Below are 15,391 nucleotides of genomic sequence, written 5' to 3' on the forward strand. Positions count from 1 at the left end.
AGTTACAACCAGTTGTTCTGACCCAGCATCAACCTCCCAGCTAAAAATACCTCTTCACATCAAATCAAAGCTTAGATCACCTAACATCTGATGTTTGTCTCAAGAAACCAATAACAATTCCTTAATATATGCAAAATTCCAGCCTCTGATCTCTGGGATGAGGGATCATATATATATATCTCTAATGGAGATGAGTCAGCTCATGATTTGATTAGTGTCTTCTCTCTGATAGTTCTTGCTTCCACTTGGAGATTGATGATCTCTTACTCATCCTTGGTCGAATTAAGAGAGGCAAGTGTCACAGAGAAAGATTCTGGAAGCTTCCATTGCCTCTCCACCTCGCGGAATGACACTGCCATTTGTCATTTCTCACCCATCGCACCCCATAGAAGGGTTTTTGAAATTGAAATGCACCCACACAGTGTGTTTAGGTGAGATGCAACACACTTGGCTAGTGGAGCAGCTGAAATGATCCTGTTTTGGCCAATTCTGAGCAGTTTTTCATGGAGAACTTTTGGGAGAAGCTGTAATCAGTTTGACCTTGTTCCTTTAGGGGTTAGAACAACACTTTTAGGGACTTAGGAGCCCTTGGTTTATTGACATTTCATGCTTGGGGTTGTAGGGCCCAAAAATGTCTATAACTCATCTCCATTACAGATATCTATATATGGATCCCTCATCCCAGAGATCCAGAGGCTGGATTTTGCATATTGTAAGGAATTGTTGTTGGTTTCTGGAGACAAACATCAGATTATTGGGTGATATAAGCTTTGTATGAGGTGAAGAGGGGCTTCCTTGCTAAGAGGTTGATGCTGGGTCAGAACAACTGGTTGTAACTCCTCTTGGCTCTTTCTTGTTTATCAATAAAGGCTATTCAAGTTTTCCTCCATACTCTTGTGTCATAGATGTTTGCTGCATTTGTATGGTCAATTTACATCTGATCCTAGGTTGTTTATGATTATAGATCCATGTCTTTGTATAGTGTTGTGCTATTGTGATCTTACAGGTACTTTGTGAAGCTGGGCGTGCAAGGGAACAAGTAGCGAAAGACTATCAAGGAAGAGAGGAATCAAATCAGGAGATTAACGCAAGACAGAGGTTGGTCTTTATGTTCCTCTCTATCTATAATTCATAAAGGAAAAACGAAAGTAGCTTTACTCTGTTTGTTTCTAAGGCAGCTGTCACACCTTAGTGGGATAGAGCAGTTCTATATAGACACTTTTCCCTGTAACAAAATGGCGACTCCGCTGGGGACGAATTAGTTTGTTTGTTTATCATTCTTTGTTGTCTATTTCATAAACTTACAGGTAGCATTCGAACTGCATTTGCCATAGCAAATGCAAAGTAGATAAATGCTACTTCAATCCATCTACTGGATCTGTTTATGATTTAAACAACTGATTCACAAACTCTTTGATTGCCCTTGTGATAGCTCTTAGATCCTCCTTAGATCTACCCCTGATTGTTGGGTTACTGATTACCTTTTGCTCGGCCAAAACCCACGAATTGAACTACAAACTGTGACCTGAAACCCAAACAGAGTCTCGTTTCTGGCCGAGCATAGGCACTGTTCAGAGAATCTGAACTTCAGCGCACTTTTCGAGTGGAGAAGGTGCACTGCATTTCAAATTCCCTATGTTACAGGTGCGCTGATCAGACTAGGCTTTATGCAGTGTTGGTTTCTGTGATTCATTCTTTCTAGTTCTATTCCTGAATTTTGCTGCCTGTGATCAATATATGTCTATTTGAAACCCCTTTTCCTTGCTGTTATTCTGCCTCCTTTGTACGGAAGAAATGTAAATGTTTTTGTGTGTTTGTTGAGTCATTTTCAGTTCTCCTTTGCAAAAGTAGCATAATCGTACTGTCATCATTTTATTTGAAACTGTCGCAAGTGTCGATTTCGATCATAGGAAAGAGTTTGATTGCTGTTGATGGTCGATTATCCTGTTACTATTGTTTTTGGTCTGAATTTGTAATTTTTCTAGTGTCGAAAACAAGTATTCATTTCAAAATCATAAGGTGTTGTGATCGTCTCCATTTTTTGATTTCGAAAAGAAACTTGTTGATATTTGTCGCTTGAAAAGAAATTCAGATTTGTGCATCAACTTTCTTCTTATCATTCATATACTAAGAAAGTCGAAAACAAACACATGCATGTGCATTTGCATCTAGAGAGTCTGATTGGTTTGATTTAGAAAAGTGCATTTAGAGTGTGCTCTTTGCTCTTTGTGAAAATATTCTATCTTTCTTTCCTTAGTAGCTAGGATTTTCATTGCATAAAAAGAAGATAAAAAGTTTGTTTATCATCTTAGATTGCATTTTAGGAATTACATCTACATCTCGCAGTGAACCTGAAAGGCAAACTTCATAAACAAGATCAACTATAAAATTAATTCAATGAATCTAACAACGCTTTGGAACTTAACGCACAACATTTAGAAGTCTAGGCTAGAGACATATTCCGCGTCGTAAAGCCTAGTAACTGTTGTTCTCACTGATGGTTGGGTGATTCCTCCACTTTGAGACGATAAGTGCCAGTACGGACTTGTGCTCCCACGTATCGTCGAGTATATTTTGGGAGACCCCAATAGGCTTAATCCTTTATCCATAGGAAGCCGTGTCTACCGCCCTATCGATCGCAATGCGTTGAACACAGCATTCGGGAAGATTGACTGCCGTACCATAAAAAGTATTCTGCAGTTTTGCGATTGGTTTGGTAATCCCTCTACCTAGATTTCCAGAGCAGTCCCTTTCGTTCCTTTTCAGACTCTTTAACAGAAAAGGTCCATTTGAGCACTTGTCACTTCAGGCTCATTAAAAATCGAAGGAGACTAGAGTCATCTTTTGTTTTTTCTCGACTCTTAAAAATTGAAAAAACAAGTTGTGTCAAAGTGTCTAAAATTTATTTTAAATGGAATATTCATTACCCTTTCCTACATTGATCTTGGGTTGAGAAAATGGAATCCACCAACCAAGGAATTCCCCTTGGAGGAAATCCTAGTCCCTTCTCCTCTTTGGGAGATGTTGGTGCACCCCATATGGCCACATTGTCAGTTCCAGGACTGACAATCGGCTTGCCTGTATGGCTCTTCTCAACCTCTGTCGTTCAGAACACTGTAATTCCTGAACAATCGAATAAGCAACTAGACGAGTCTAGAGTTACCCACCAACCTTCTACTTCCTCTAATTCTTCCTCTCCTCCTTCCTCTTCACTTGACGGGGCTGGTAAAGCCAAAAGTCAAGAACCTGAGAAGAAGAAGGAAAAGAAGAAGAAATAGAAGAAGAAGAAGGAGCCAAAAGCGAATGGGGGCAAACGAGTGTCGTCTAGCGAAAATCCACACACTGCACCGACCGGGCCTAAATTGCCATGTGTCATTTGCAAAGGAGACCACTATCATAGAGATTGTCCTTGCATCCCTCGGATCTTAAGGGACTGGTCTCCTCGTTTGCACAACCTGGTGTCGTCAACCTCTGATGATCATCTTGAAAACACACCGTCAGCTAGTGAAAGTGAAGCCCCCGGAAAAAAAGGAAAATATAGATTTCCTTGTAAACTGTGCAAAGGCGATCATGCCGTCCACCGTTGTCCCTTCTTAGACGAGGCTAAAAGTGTTTTGGACGATCGTCCGGTTTCACCGTTACGACTTCCTCCTAGATATAAAAAACTCTTGCCAAGTCTGTCACTAGTTGAAAATCCGGCTGGCCCGCTCAGGTGGTCGGCTGAAACATCTATCATTGAAGACAAACCATCTGAACCCATACTAGACGAAAGTCAAAAGGTCGAGGCAGCAGTTGACCCGGTCTTGCCTTCAGAGGTTCCATCTTCAGATGATACAGTCACTGAAGAGAACAAGGATGACACTGTCGAAATTCTTTTCATAAGCACAGACTCTAGTGAACATGGGGGCAATTTACCCGTTCCTTTACCGTAGGAAGGAAGTTCTTCAGAGTCGTACTCGGCCATCTATTCGGTCCCACCTCCAAGCAAGCTAGTTGTATCCTTCGACTAGAATCAACTAGGCAGACCCCGTTTACCAGCTAGTATACCATTCCGAATTATTGTTCAAATATATAGAATGGTTATGGCTGGTACCATCATAGATGAAGGGGATTCTGTGAGTATCCTTTCCTCGACTGCTTGGAAAGCACTTGGTTCACCATCGCTTTTGCCTGAAATGAGAAAACTAACAGGCTTTGATAAAGGAACCAGTCGACCGTTAGGGATCCTTCCCAATGTGCCCATAACATTGAGGGGAAAAACAGTTCAAATGAACGTAATGGTAGTTCAAGGACCCCTGGATTATAATCTACTCCTTGGACGAGACTATATTTATTGCATGGGAGTGATTGTCTCCTCACTCTTTAGAGTAATGTGTTTTCCGCACAAAGGAAGAGTGGTCAAGCTCGTAGACCAGCTTTCATTCCCCGGTTCACGCATAGCAAATAGTCATATACCATCCCTAAATGGTCTTTTCACGCAAGAAATGTCTCAATCTCCAGTCCGCCCGCCTGATGAGCGCGAGTGATTCGGGGGACATGACTGAAACCCAGGGGGTATGCACCCTGGTCTTCTTCGGCAGGAAAACTTCGGGTATAGGGTAGGTTTCCATGAGAGAATATGACTAGTCTGTACTCCCGTCCGTGATTGGAAGAGGGGGTTATTCTGGAACAAGATTCTCTTGTCAAAGTTATGTGAGTGAAGTAGCCTCCTTCACTCACCTTTGTCTATTTCGGTAGACATCGCTGAAGAAGTGTTTTTTTTGCGCTGTGAATAGAACAATCTTTTGGTGACTTGTAAGAGGTAGGCCTCTCCCGGTAAAACAAATGTTTTAACGGAAATAAGAAGGGGTAACCTTGAAATTCTGTTTTATACCTGGGGGCATGCAAGCCTTTTTGCGTGTAAGTGAAGAGCGACTATTTATTTTTTAAATTTGTAGGTCCTCTAACCCTTTAAACTCGTAGGATTGGTCGTTTCCTAACTTGCATAAAGAAAATATGTGGGGCAAAACTATAAAAATTGTCGTTTTTATATATGAGACATTCTTATCACACGACTGGATTAATCGAGCAGTTTTAGCACATAGTTCAAGCTCGTTAAAAAATAAACATAAGCCATGAGCAAATGTTTCCCCCCGCGTTTAAGCTCATTAAAAAATGAACTATTCCCCGGTAAATAACCATTGTGAATGTAGTACTTTAGCCGTTAAAGCCTTGGTCGTGTTTGCACCGTCACCTCCACTTTTGCATTGGCCAATCATTCACCTCCATTTGATTGTTTACCCATTTTGAGGAACAACTGCGAAGAGTGATCTCACTAGCCATCCTTGTAACACTGTTGTGATTGGAAAATTCCAAACCTTACCTGGAATCAGTTGCTACCCATTTTATCACTCGTTCCTCAAAACACGAGTCTCCTTTAAGTTCTTTTCAACTGACTCATAAAATATGAAAAGATTGCCGAGCCATTGGCCTCTCCAGCTCGTTAAAGGGACCGGAAGTGCTATCTCTCCTCTAAATTTTAATCTTTTTGGACTTGAGAGATTATTACACAAAAAGATCGAGCGCTTGTTTTGTTCGGCTCGTTTAAAGTATCGAAAATTCATCTCTTCTGTATTATTTTATACTTTTTCGGACATAAGGGATTAGATGACGAAAAAGGAATTTTGGAGTTACCTTTATGTTCCTTTTCAGACTCTCTAAAGTGAAAGGGACCGAGTTATCTTTGTCGTTAAACTTGTTAAAATTTTAATAGCGACAAACTTGTCTATAGACGAGAACGAGTTTCACTATCGCTAGGCTCGTTAAAACATAGCGATGGGTTTTCCCGAAGGGCAAATTATAGAACAAGCATATGTTATCCTCCTCAAGCTTGACAAAAATAAAGAGGTACTGGTCAGCAATGACTGGGGAAAAATTGGGAAGAAAACTTGAAGAAACTTTGTTGGTAGCAAGTCGCTCTTGAACATGACACTTTTGCTCCGCATCCAAGTCGGGCTGGGTTGTTTCATTCACCAGTCACATCACCATGGTCCCATCACACCATCCACATTTGGGGTAATGCTACCAATCCATCATGTCAGTGTCGCTGATATGTTCAAGAGAAGTCATTTAGAGAATTCACCTATGTCTCACCCACTACAATACATTTATACTTTCTTTCATGATCGCCACCCTGAACCTTATATCACCAGATCGTTTTCACCTCCATTAAAATCATTGCTCCGTTCCGTGTCATTGATGTGAGATTCATTAAGGCCCTCCTATGATGGATCGCTTCTTGTCAACATCAGCTCATTATCCAAGAAGTTGATCTAGGAACACCCCATTCAGTACTTTGAAGCTTGCATGCCTCAATGGCAAGTTTCTCACTTCCGGTGACAGGTTTACATCAATGACCTTCGACCGAAAGATTTTGCGTGGTGTTCGACGCCAAGTCCTTTATTCACACCACGTGAATTGTACTGCAGTACCTTGAGGGTCATTATCATTATCGGTGATTCCTCTCGCACTTGTTAACAGCTTACATCATTGGCTGGTAATCAAGCGATGTCTTTCCATGTTCGACTTCAGAACATTTCTCACATGGATAGACTTGTACTTCGAGTGAAGATTGAATGAGATTGAAGACCTCGGATCTAGTTTCATCCATCCGGGCTGCAATATACATTTAGGAAAATAAAAACATCAAATGTGCATCATTGCTGCACATATAATCATCCAATCAAAGGGATGATGGCTCTATCAGAATCATCAGTCTACACTCAGACGATTGTCTGTCCTATGTACATGAAAATAAATTTACAGAGTTGAGCATGGGAATGCCCGCCTCAGCTAGATCATGAAAATATTATGAAGATAATGTATTGTATTTTATTTTATTACAGGTCTCCTCCCAGCTTGAAAGAACATTGGATCCTCATAATAAAGAATTTCACCCGACCTCAAAAGATTAACGACCTCATGCTTTAGGGGGCAACTGTTATAGACATTTTTGGGCACTACAACCCCAAGCATGAAATGTCCATAAAACAAGGGCTCCTAAGTCCCTAAAAGTGTTGTTCTAACCCCTAAAGGAACAAGGTCAACTGATTACAGCTTCTCTGAGAAGTTCTCCATGAAAAACTGCTCAGAATTGGTCAAAACAGGATCATTTCAGCTGCTCCACTGGCCAAGTGCGTTGCCACTCACCTAAATACACTGTGTGGGTGTGTTGCAGTTCAAGAAGCCCTTCTATGGGGTGCGATGGGCGAGAAATGACAAATGGCAGTGTCATTTCGCGAGGTGGAGAGGCAATGGAAGCTTCCAGAAACTTCTCCTGTGACACTTGCCTCTCTGAATTCGACCAAGGATGAGTAAGAGATCATCAATCTCCAAGTGGAAGCAAGAACTATCAGAGGGAAGACACTAATCAAATCATGAGCTGACTCATCTCCATTACAGATATCTGTATATGGATCCCTCATCCCAGAGATCCAGAGGCTGGAATTTTGCATATTGTAAGGAATTGTTGTTGGTTTCTTGAGACAAACATCAGATTGTTGGGTGATCTAAGCTTTGTATGAGGTGAAGAGGGGCTTCCTTGATGATAGGTTGATGTTGGGTCAGAACAACTGGTTGTAACTCCTCTTGGCTCTTTCTTGTTTATCGATAAAAGATATTCAAGTTTTCCTCCATACCCTTATGTCATAGATGTTTGCTGCATTTGTATGGTCAATTTACATCTGATCCTAGGTTGTTTATGATTATAGATCCATGTCTTTGTATAGTGCTATGCTACTGTGATCTTACAGGTACTTTGTGAAGCTGGGCATGCAAGGGAACAAGTAGCGAAAGACTATCAAGGAAGAGAGGAATCAAATCAGGAGATTAGCGCAAGACAGAGGTTGGTCTTTCTATTCCTCTCTATCTATAATTCATAAAGGAAAAACGAAAGTAGCTTTACTCTGTTTGTTTCTAAGGCAGTTGTCACACCTTAGTGGGATAGAGCAGTTCTATATAGACACTTTTCCCTGTAACCCTATACGGCATGGATCAGATGGCGAGTGTGATTACTAATAAGCTGGCATACTACTGGAAGAGAATTGTTGCATAGAAACTGACAATCAACCAAGGAAATCAAGCAACAATTGAAATGAATGCATTTAGGAAAAACAAAGTTTTTCAAAAAAATGGTCTAAACTATGATTTATGAAAGGAAATGCTGAGAAATGTTGTAGGAAAAGGAAAGCATGAAAGAATACTATTGCAAGTAAGAAATTGAGCATGATGAATAGGATATAAAGCAATGCAAAGCTGGATTATTAACCTACTAAAATGCTGCAAACACTAGATGTCCTATGAATGAGGGAAATCTCTATTTTTAGGGGCAACAAGAGAGTCTTTGCCTCAAATCATGGTCCCAAAGGGAGGAACAGAGGCCAATGCACTATTTCTAGCCTTTTGAATCTCTTCTAGTCACTGCTTAACCCGCTGTAGAAAGCACAAATGGAACCAAACTACCAAATCATCAAAAGCAACCTATTCTTAACCATAAGAGAAATACATCTAACAACGAACTAGTCTACAAACTAAAACAAAGCATAAAAATACAATTAAAGAGGAGCTTGGCTACTTGGATTGGGCCCTAACACAAGATATTCAGCCCTATGAGGTAACTTAGTGCTAGCTCAAAAAGGATTCCAACTTTATTTTCAAAACAATAGCAAGATTACATGAAACTGTCACAAAATAATAAGCTCGAAATTTGAGCAGAGTTTACATAAGAAAAAATTTGACCCTAGTGGGGCCCTAGGTCTCTCTACTTATACAAATGAAGCTACCAATAGCTTCCTTAAAATCAGTGAGGCTTGGATCCCACAACTCGAGATAATCATTAGTCATCCTCCACTTGCTCGGTTGCCTTCTAGTGTACGATTCAGTTTCTTATACTCTGATCTGAATGAAGGGGAATTCGAAGTGAGGAGTAATAAATGAGGGGTATGCCCTCCTATAAGTCCTCTCCTCTATCCAGTTCGAGTTATTGATACCATTTTTCCACTGGATCCTTGACTTTGACCTCAAAATCCATCAATAATCTGCATTAAATACATGTTAGACCACATGGCACAATAACTAACTCAACTCACTCTATAAGGATAATATAATCAGAAAATCATACAACAAACTTAGAGAATGGTTGATTTGACTAGGTTAGGAGGTAAAATGAGCCCATATAATTACCCATTTATGAGGCTCATCGTCACCCCCTACTAAATGTGTTGCTCATCCGATGAGCAACCTAGTCAATCTCCTCATCTTTCATGGCCCTGGTGGCCTCCCTAGCATCCAAGGCTTCTGATGTGGTCGTCTCTTCTTTGCCATAGAATCCTGCCTTCCTGTCTATCTCTTCCCACTTCTCCTTCTCTTCTTCTTCTCTTCTGCCTTCCATCATGCCTAGCAGCAGTGAGGGACTGAATCTGAGGGCAATCCAATTGACCTTCAGCCTCTGCATGGAGCACTTGTACATTGGCACTCTTTGCAATGCCTTTCTCAGCCTCATGGGGGAATGATTTCCTTGATCTAGAAGCTGTGCGGTAAGGTGTTCCATCTCCTCATGCATGCATGCACATAGTCATCCCCAAGAAGCCTTTGCATATCCTTAAAGTGTGCAATAGCTTGTGGTTGATTGGTGATATATCTAGGGGCAATCTAAGGGTCATTGGCAAGTAGGTTGTGTGTTCTGATGAGTGCCATAGGATCTAATGGCTGAACTCTTATCATTAATGGCTCATTCTGCTCTTTTATCATGAATCTTTTTATTTTTGCTGCCCTCAATTCTTCATGGTTCATCCATGAGGCCATGGCCATTAATTGCAGGTCCCCTAGCTTGGCATTGGGATCCCACACATTCATGTCTATGAGAGCCATGTTGTGTAAGGAGAATTCTGCCATCTTCACTTTATCCTCTGATGTTCTTTGGTCACACAAATCCATGAACTGCCTGTAGTCTTCGAAAGGCATTGTGCCTCTTTGTGCCAAAGTCTTTATTTGGAATTGTAACGATTGGTCCTTTAGATAGATGCCATAGGATTTGGTTGGTTTTCTGCATTTCAATGCCTCCATGGATAAGCTAGACATGCATGCTAGTTGGGTCTCTTTCTCTTGCAACTGCCTCCTTAGCAATTCATTTTCAGTTTCAAGGTGGCTTCTTGTAATTGCTTCCCTACCTCTGAGAGCACTCAAATATTTGCCCATTTCCCTAAGTTGTTTTCCACATGGCCAACATCATCAAATCCTTTGGATTTAGCTATCTTCATCCACCTATGTGTTCTCACTATTTCTTTCTCCAATTCAAAAAATAGTGGAATTGTAAATTCTGTGGGATTATCCTTCCCCCCTCAAGTAGATTGTAATAGGAAGCAAGACTAGGCTAGGGATCATGTTCTCATACCTCTTGTGCTTCCTCCTTCACCTATGGATGTTCTTCTATCCTTTTCTCAAGCTTTTGGGTCTCCTGTAGTTTTGACAGTGTCTCTTGTAGAACTATCTGGGCCACCTGTAGGACTGTTTTTAGGTCCTATAGTACTTCCTTTTCCTTCCATGTGGAAGATCTAGGAGTCCCCCTTTCATATGTTATAGGTGTCTTGGAAAAATATCCTTTCCCCTTGGTAGAGGGTGAATCCTCAATGGTAATTGACACTTTTGAAGAGGGTTGAGGTTTGCCTATTTTAATTCTTGTGCTATTACTAGCCTTGAAATACATGGAGGTCTGCCTTTTCCTCTTTTGATTTGGCTTGATTGGTGTATTGAGGGTAGTGAGGGAAGTTTCTACCTACCTTTCCAAAGTCTCAGGGGACTCTTCTTCCTTCTTTGCCTATTTTTCTCTTTCTTCTTTCTCTTTCTTTTGTCTCTTCCTCTATTTCTTTAGATCTCCCCTCACAGGAAACGTATTTGACTATTTTATAGCTAACCTCATCCCAGGGATATGGTATGCTAGCCAATCTAGTTCCATTTTTATCTTCAACATGGGTTTCAGTGTTTTGGAAGAAGTTCTTCATGGAAACATGGTCGATTGGTTTCTCATCTTACTCCAAGGCAACCCAAGAGGAAGGGTAGTGATCCTACTGATAAACTCAGGGGTTATATCCATGGAAAGAAATCTAATGGTGATAGTGGCGTGAGTTCTTGTGTGAGGGACCAGAGAAAGAGCAAACTCTTGGGAAATTTCCTCATCAAACTCTTGAAATTTATCAAATAAATTCATCCAATTTGCCCTTGTGAAGATGTCCACCACTTACGGATGTGCATGGAGCCTAGTGGAGTTAGCGGGCTCCTTCCTCATAAACCCTCCTGTCATATTGTCTATACTCTTTTGGAAAACCAAATATGTGGGTGGAGACAAAGAATTTTGAGAAAAACAGAGAAACAGAGGAAACTGTGTTTTTTATTTTATTTTAAATAAGCATAATTTTTTTTTATGTATTTTTTCCTCTCCTAAAGACTTATTTCCTTCTCAAATTGAAACAACTTATTTCATATATGGATATTCAACATGGGGCATGCATGAATCCTACCTCCTCAGACCGAAAATCGTGCTAAAAATCATGTTTTCTCCCTTCAAACCGACTCACTGCCCCTCCTGTAGAAGCTTGTTGTCCCTCTTGTAGATTTCCTGTAGGTGCTCCTATAGAAAACATCGAGAGCAAGAATATGGGAGAGATCGATGGAGGATGGTGGTTACGAGGTTGTCGGGGCACAACGAGACTGTTGTAGTTGAGTTACAAGGAGAGAATGAAGGAAAAGGTGGTGAGAATGCTTGGGGAGGAGTACTTATTACCCTTTATTGATATTTCCAATGATGAGCATTGAGCTAGCAAGGTATACGTTAGCAATATCTAGAGCGTTGGTCCCCACCCACTTGGTTATCATGGCCCCGCCTTGTAATCATCCCTCATTATTGCATCGGAGTTCACACTTCCTCCACTACTTATCCTTGGCATCTTGTGTTGGAGTTGACTATGCGCATGTGTGGGTGACATTTCGAATGAGTGGAGTCAACTAGATGAAGGTGGCCAAGTTAACTGGCCACCTTTCACTCGTTCAACCTCAACCATCTTGTTGCTTTTTCATGACTTCTAATTACAAAAATTCAAACAGAGGAGTGACTTAGTTACTTACCTGTGATCCAAGGGTATTTGTTGTGAGGTGTTGTGGCTTTCTCTGCTGCATGCTTTTATTTCCTTTTTTTCATGTTGTCGCTGATAGCTAATGTGTGATTGTGTGCTTGTGCAGGTTCTTCTCTGGCTAGATCTGGGCTTCAGGTGCCTGTTCAACCTTCATGTTTGCACTTTCTTGCTGTTGGTGCTCAATTTCTATGGGATTAGCTGCTACAGGAATTCCTACAGGAGCTTCTGTAGCTGCTTCTCCCCTTGAAACTTCAACTTTTCTCTGTGCTTGGAGCTCAAGGATGATGCCCGAAGTGTAGATACAGATGGAGAGGTAGTAGGTAGGCTTCAGGTGAGGTTGATGGTGCTTGTTCCTCTCATTTTTTGTGTTTTTTATTTTTTTGAAATTAAAAAAATGTTTTTCTATGTTTTTCTTGGACAGGAAGAAATATGATGCTTGGGGTGTGATGCAAGCTTCTAAATGATAGCAAGGAGGCTTGAAGGTGGTAAGAGGGATGATAATTTCCTCATGAAGCTCTCCTGGTCCCTCAAATTTCCTTCTGCAGACAATTTTGGCTCTCTGTAATTCCTACAGGAGCCTCTTGTAGAAAACACAGTTTGGGAAAAAAATTACAGTGGGGTGAAGGAGATGCAAAATATGATGGACGAAGGTGTGGAGAAGGTGAGATAGGTGCTAGTGTGAATACCAGGGTTCCTTTGGCACCTTCTTCTGCTCCCTGTAGTCATCCTGCAAACCTGCAATACAACAAAAATTCATTTTTCTTTTCTCTCTTTGTTTTTTTTTTTTGAAAACAACCAGGACACCTCAGAGAGGTTTTCACCCTAATTTCCTACCTTGGGCACCTCCAAGGGAGGTTTTCACCTTGGGATCTTATTCCTTTTCCCCTTTTTTCCTTGACATCACTAGGCCACCTCAGACGAGGTTTTCAACCCAATGATGGGACTCAAGCGCCTCATGGAGGTTTTCACTTGAGTTCTTATTATTTTTTATTTTTTCCTTTTCCTTCAGTGAGTGGGTGAAGTGGAGGCTAAGACATGCTCCACTACCCATCACTGTTTTATTCAAATCTTCAATAAATTCTCGCATGGAGAGGGTTTTCTTGTATAATTTCAACCGATGTCCATTGAAAAGCATGGGGAGGGCTTCATCATCAATGGTTCTGAACAGAACTGAACCATTTTCATTGCATTTCTCCACAGTGTAGGGTCCCATCCATCTTGTCCTCAAGTTGCCTTTGAAATCCTTGTATCTTGAATCATAGAGTAGTGCACAATCTCCCTCTTGGAATTGCTTCTCCTTGATTTTTTTGTCATGCCATATCTTTCTTTGAAGCTGAACTACCTCTGTATGGAGAAGGGCTTGCAATCTATATTCATCCAATCCATTGAGCTAGACTAATCTCTCCTTCTTTGCATGGCTGAGGTCTAGGTCCAGCTGAGCTACCATCCTTAGTGTATTGAATTCAAATTATATTGACAACAAAGCTTTCTTCCCACAGACCAATTCATGGGGTGTAAACCCTGTGGTGGTCTTCCATGTTGTGTTGTAGGCCCAAGTGGCCTCAACTAACCTGTCCGCCCAGTCTTTTCTGTTGCTGCTCACTACCTTGGTTAGGATCCCTTCCAAATATCTATTAGTGACCTCCACTTGCCCATTGGTTTGTGCATGGTAATGGGTGGAAGTCCAATGCTTGATCTTATGATGTGTGAGCAAGTCTTCAATCAAGTTGGAAGTGAACTGACTACCTTCATTTGTGACCAACTCTCTCAGATACCCGAACTTGTAGAATATGTTTTCTCTCAAAAACTTAGCTACTTTTTCCTCTGTCACTGCTTTGATTTCTTTTGTCTTTGCCCACTTTGTCAGGTAGTCAGTGCACACAATGATGTATTATTTCTGCTTTGGAGTAGGGTTGATAGGCCCCACAAAGTCCATGCCCCACTTCTCAAATGGCTCAAAGGTCACTTGAGGTTGCATGGGAATTTCATCCTTTCGAGTGGGTTTCCCCATCCTCTAACACCAATCACACTGACTCATGTATCTCCTCACATATTGATGAAGAGTGGGCCAGTAGTAGCCTGCTTGTAGTATTTCGAAGGCAGTTCTTTTTGCTACAAAATGACCTCAACAAGGCCCATCATGAAAGGTCAAGACGATGTCAAAGACTTCCTCCTCCCTGACACATCTTCTCAAGATCTGATCTAGGCCAAGTTTGAATAGATTGCCCTGAATCCAATTGAAAGGGGGCACTTTTCCTTACTATCTTTCTTTTCTCCTTTGAGAATAGGTGTGGTGGGAACTATGCTCAAACCAAGTAGTTTACTATATCAGAAAACTAGGGAGAGAGTACAGATATAACAAATAGGTGTTCATCTGTTATTTGGTCATCCACCATTCCTTCTTCACCTGTAGGCAAATTTACTCTAGACAAAAAGTCAACAACAACATTTTCGTTACTAGGCTTATCAATAATGGTAAATCAAACTACTGCAATAAAAGAAACCATCTAATAATGCGAGCATTTACATTTGGTTTGTTCATTAAATATCTAATTGCAACATGATCATTGTGCACAAAGGTTTGATAGCCTGTGATATAATGTCTAAATTTGTTTAAGGAATGCACGATAGCTAGAATTCCTTCTCAGTCACTGTATAGTTTAACTCTGCATTTGACAAGCTTTTGCTTATAAAGTATATGGCATAAGGTAACTTTTCATCAACTTGTCCTAAGGCTTCTCCTATCGCTTTGTTCGAAGCATCTGTGTGAATGTGAAATGGTAGGGCCCAGTTCGGGCCTCTCAGAATTGGGGCAGTTATGAGCTTTCTCTTCAAGGTATCTAGGGCTTCTTGACAATTTCCGACCATATGAACTAAACATCTTTACTTAGGAGGCTAAACAAAGGAGAGGTTATCTTGTTGAAGTCTTTAATGAATCTTTTGTAATCTCTGGCTAAGCCTAGGAAACTTCTGACATCTCTCACCTTTTGAGGAGGTGGGACACTTTGGGTGATGGCAATTTTGTTGGGGTCCACCTACAGTCCTTGCTAAGATATTGCATGACCTAACACAGTCCCTTCAGTCATCAAGAATTCACATTTTTCTAGACTGAGGGACAAGTTCATCTCAATACACTTATCCAAAACTTTTCCTAGGTTAGATAAAGCTTCCTGAAAGTCAGAGCCATAAGGAGTAAAATCATCCATGTATATTTCTACTGCATCATG

This window comes from Pinus tabuliformis, chromosome 6 (assembly GCF_031772625.1).
Source record: "Pinus tabuliformis cultivar Carrire ecotype Pingquan chromosome 6, CPIR1, whole genome shotgun sequence".
Classification (NCBI taxonomy): Eukaryota; Viridiplantae; Streptophyta; class Pinopsida; order Pinales; family Pinaceae; genus Pinus; species Pinus tabuliformis.